Genomic DNA, 4885 nt, shown 5'->3' with positions numbered 1-4885 from the left:
TGCCAGCAATTACGGAGCAGCTTTTGCATGAGGCAGCAGCTCCGGGAGGCCCCGGGGCCGCGCTGCTCCGAGCAGGCCGCGCTCAGCCCATCTGCTGCCGCCGACACCGGGATGTGCCGCGTGGCAGGAGCAATCCCCGGAGAGCGAGCGGGCTGCGCCGAGATCCTTCCCCAGCCGCTCCCGCTAAGTGCTGCAATTCCTCTGTTGTAATTCCTGCCTGGTGTTGTGACACCGATGCTTGGAGGGAGATCCAGGCACCTGCCAGCTCGCATTCCCGGGGATGCTGCTCCAGCCTCGCGCGCTCCGGGAGCTGCTCCAGAGGTTTGGTCCGTGCCCAGCCCCGGCTGTTTGTCGCTCGGCTGGATGAGCATGAAAACGCTGCTGGGAGAGAGGAGCTTTGACCTTCTGAGCTCCTCGGGAGCTGCTGGAATTCCTCAGCGCATGGGAAATTGCGCTGAATTGGAGCAGCGCCTCGGTCCTGGCACAGAGCTGAGCTCTGCAATTAATGCTCCGGCCCTTGTGCCTCGGGAATGGATCCCTGATTTTAGCGTGGGATGAGCCTCTGCACTGGCTCCCTTCCCATCTCCCAGCTCAGGGTGGGAAGCAGGCACGGCTCCGGCATCGCCCCGGATCCTGCCCGCTCACCCGCAGGGGTGGCCGAGGGGACCCTGGGGACAGAGCTGTGCCACACTGTGCTGTCACCCAGTGGGGCAGGGAGGGGACAGGAGCAGCTCCATCCGCACAGGACAGGACAGGGAAGCTCCAGCCCCAAGGCCTGTCCCAGGCTCGCATCCCAGCCCCAATTCCCGGCTCGGAGTGGTCCCAGGGGGTCCCAGCGGGGCCAGGGCTCCATGTTTATGCCAGGGCACCCATCCCTCTGTGCTCACGAGCGGGAGCTGGGAGCCTCCCCAGCACTGGGGGGTTGGAGCCGTGGGAGCAGTAGGAACACCCCCATTCCTGCACCTCTGCCGGCGCCGCTCCCAGAATCGGGAATCATGAATATTCCCCCTCCATTAGCACCGGCTGCATTCAGTGCCAGACATTTGGAGACGTGACGGATGGATGGGATGGAGGGGGGATGGATTGGGAACGTCCCTCACTGGGGGGCACCTGCAGCCCCCCCAGCCCCTTCCCCCAGCTGGAGTTCCTGGACTCTGGTGGCACCGGCCATCCTTGGTGACACTGGGAGCACCTCAGAACATCCCAAAATCCCCAGTGCAAGTAGCAAAGCTGTGGGGACCCTTGGAAAGGACTTTCCATGGAGGAGCTGCCCTGGATCTGCAGGGCTTGGTGGTGAGGAAGGGCTGAGCCCTGCTGGCACAGGGTGGCATGGCCTGGCACGGCCCCAGTGTCACCGTGGGTGTGCTGGAGGTGACCTGGGCTGTGCCAGGGGCCTGGGCTGGGCTGTGGATCCTGCCTGTGCCATGGATAATGGAACCATCCTGCCTGTGCAGGGATCCTGTCTGTGCCAGGGATAATGGATCCATCCTGCCTGTGCCATGGGTAATGGATCCATCCTGCCTGTGCCATGGGTAATGGATCCATCCTGCCTGTGCCATGGGTAATGGATCCATCCTGCCTGTGCCATGGGTAATGGATCCATCCTGCCTGTGCCATGGGTAATGGATCCATCCTGCCTGTGCCATGGGTAATGGATCCATCCTGCCTGTGCCATGGGTAATGGATCCATCCTGCCTGTGCCATGGGTAATGGATCCATCCTGCCTGTGCCATGGGTAATGGATCCATCCTGCCTGTGCCATGGGTAATGGATCCATCCTGCCTGTGCCATGGGTAATGGATCCATCCTGCCTGTGCCAGGGATAGTGGATCCATCCTGCCTGTGCCATGGCTGACAGACCCATCCTGCCTTTTCCCCAGACTCACCGGCACAGCGCAGCCCCCTGGAGTTGGCGAGGGGGTCTCAGAGTGTCCTGTGAGCAGGGCAGGGGTGACAGTGATGGTGACAATGACACTGGCAGTGACAGCTCAGGGTGTCCCCTGTCCCAGGCCCCGCAGAGGGGAGGCAGCTCCATCCTTGCAAGCTCTTCCCTCGCTCCCGGCCCTGCTGTCCTACTTTTCTCCAGCTGCTTTTCCTCCTTCCCTCCGTCACGTGCGGGTGGGCTTGGAGCGCTCCGGTGCAGCTCCACCGGCTCTGGGCTGGGCTCTGAGCTGCTCCCGCATTCCAGCACTCCCCAGCGCTGCCCTGACCCTGCTCAGGGTCCCGGTGCCCGCGGGGCCGTGTGGGAGGAGGATCCACAGCAGCGAGACCCGCCGGGAGCGGGGACAAAAGGGGCCGGGAGTGAGTCCAGTCCCCTCCCACGCGACCCCAAATCCAGGGCAGGGAGGGCTCGAAGGGACAGCCCTGCTGTGCATCCCTCAGGCTCTGCAGTTATCCTCTGAAATCCGGGATAACAACGGGCACAGTGTGGAGGCTCTTCCCAGAGCCCTGAAATGTCCCTGCCTGGCAGCAGCTGCTGCCTCTGTCCTTGTCCCTGTCCCCGTTCCCGTCCCCTCGGTGATGGTTTTAGGAAGCAGAGGCATCTCCCCGTGTCACAGTGTCCCACAGCCAGACCTTGGGTCGGGATCATCCCTGTTCCAGGAACGCTGACCCCGTTTTCCTTCTCTGTGGGAGCAGAGCAGCCAAAACGCCGCTGGATTCCCAAATCCACGGGGCCCTCAGAGCCACATCCCCTTGGTGCCTGCAAAGCCACATCCCGAGGCTGCTCCAGCCAGATTCTGGGCCGAGGGCAGCCTGGAACCAGCATCTCCCACCATGGCAGGGGTTGGGATGCATCCCCCAATTCCAGGTACCTGGTTTGAGGTGCTTGGAATGCAGCAGCCCAATTCCAGGTGCCCAGTTTGGGGTGTCTGGGATGCAGTGCCCTGTTCCAGGTGCCCACTTTGGGGTGCCCAGGATGCCTCCCCGAGTTCCAAGGGCCCGGTTTGGGATGCCTGGAATGCCGTGCCCCAGTTCCAGGTGCTGCTGCTGAGGATCTGCATTCCAGCAGCCAAAGGGTATTCAGCATAAATCCAGCTCCTGTGATTGCCACCTTTTTGTGGGCAGTTCGTTCCTGAGGGGGCACAGGCTGAGGGTGGATGAGTTCCAGTGGCTGGGACAGGACCCCTGCAGCAGCTGAGCTGTGTCTCCTGTGTATCCAGGAGATCCTGGATGCCTGGAGCAGGGATGATGCTGCTGGCACAGTTCTTCCCGGGATCTCAGCCTCCCTGGGAGGGAGCAGCTCTTCCGGAGCTCCCGGGGAAGTCGGGCTGGTTTAACACCAAATTCCAGTGCTGCAGTGGGGAAATGAGGAAGGGAAAAGCACGAGGGATCTGTGGAAGGAGCGGATATTTTGGGATGTCTCAATTTCCTCATCAGCCCCGGAGAGGGGCACGGAGCCAAGCTCTGCTGGATGATGAGTCCCCCGGGAGCGGGCAGCGCCGTGCTCGGATGTTCCCCAGTAATTCCCTGCAAAGGGCCCTGCCCACCCTGCTGCCCCCACAGAGGGGTTTGGGGCCAGGCTGGGGCCAGCACGGAGCTGCCAGCGGGGTTAAAGCCCCTTGGGGAGCTCCTGTCAGCACCCCAGCCCAAATTAAGGGATTCTTCCCCAGTTCTTCCTCAGCCAGGAGTGTTGGGATCATAAACCGTGGGTTTGGGTGGGAAGGGACCCCAGAGCCCCTGCAGTGCCACCCCTGCCCTGGCAGCAGGGGCAGCCCCAGCTGCTCTGGCAATCCCAGCCCAGCCAGGAATTCCTCATTGCCAAGATGCCATCCATGCCTGCCCTCTGGCAGTGGGAGCCATTCCCTGGGTGCTGTCCCTGCAGGCCTTGGCCCCAGTGCCTCTGCAGCTCTCCTGGAGCCCCTGCAGGCCCTGCAATGTGCTGGAAGCTCTCCCTGGAGCCTTCTCCTCTCCACCCAGGGACAGTGGGCTATGTCCCTGCCCACGTCAGGGGTGGCACTGAAGGGGCTGTGAGGTCCCTCCCCACCCAGCTCAATCCCTGATTCCCAGATTCTATAATTTATAACTTTATTATTTATAGTTCTGCGTTGTGCTGAAGCAGCCCCGGTTATTTCCGTGCCGTCGCTTCCATCGTTCCCCGCCGTTCCCATTTGTCCTGCGGCGATCCTGCTCCAGCTCCCGGCGCAGCCCAGGCTCCCTGGCCCTTCATCCCTGCCCAGGATGATGAGGATGGTCGTGCACAGCGTGTCCTGGAGCGGGCAGGGAGCAGAGCCTGGCATGGGAGCACCAATCCCACTGGAGCTGTGGCTGTCCCACTCCGGGCTCTCAGGTCACTGTCCTGACCCCAACTTTGTCCTGGCCATGGGGTCATGTCCCCCCAGTTTGGGGTCCTGAATTCCCCTTTGGGGTCCTGTATCCCACTTTGGGGTCCTGTCCCCTCTGTTTGTGGCCCTGTACCCCTCTTTGGGGTTTCCCAGCTGGAATGTTGATGCCATGGAGTTGCTGGGGGAGGATTGGGGTGGCTCTGGTTGTGTTTGAGAGTGGGGATGGTTGGCACTGGGGTCATGGCCCTGGGACGGTCCCCAGAGAGGAAACAGCCCCAGGCTGGGCCAGGGGAGCCTCAGGGGGGATTTTGGGGAAATTCCTCCTGGAAAGGGCTGTGCAGCCCTGGCACAGGGGTGGAGTCCCCACTCCAGGAGAGGTTTCAAAGCCATGTGGATGTGGCACTTGGGGACAGTGTCAGTGGCGGCCTTGGCAGTGCTGGGAATGGTTGGACTCGTTGGGCTCTGAGGGTTTTCCAGCCCCAGTTATCTCATGGATCTCCAGCCTGTGCTGCCCTTGTCCCGCCAGCCCCTGGCCGTGCCCTCTGTCCCCCAGTGCCACCAGAGGCTCCAGCGCCGCCAGCTCCTGCCCCTCGAGTGGCTCC

Source organism: Geospiza fortis, unplaced genomic scaffold, assembly GCF_000277835.1.
Source record: "Geospiza fortis unplaced genomic scaffold, GeoFor_1.0 scaffold1109, whole genome shotgun sequence".
NCBI classification, from domain to species: domain Eukaryota; kingdom Metazoa; phylum Chordata; class Aves; order Passeriformes; family Thraupidae; genus Geospiza; species Geospiza fortis.
The sequence above is the reverse complement of the archived record's forward strand: the minus strand, read 5'-3'. Positions refer to the sequence as shown.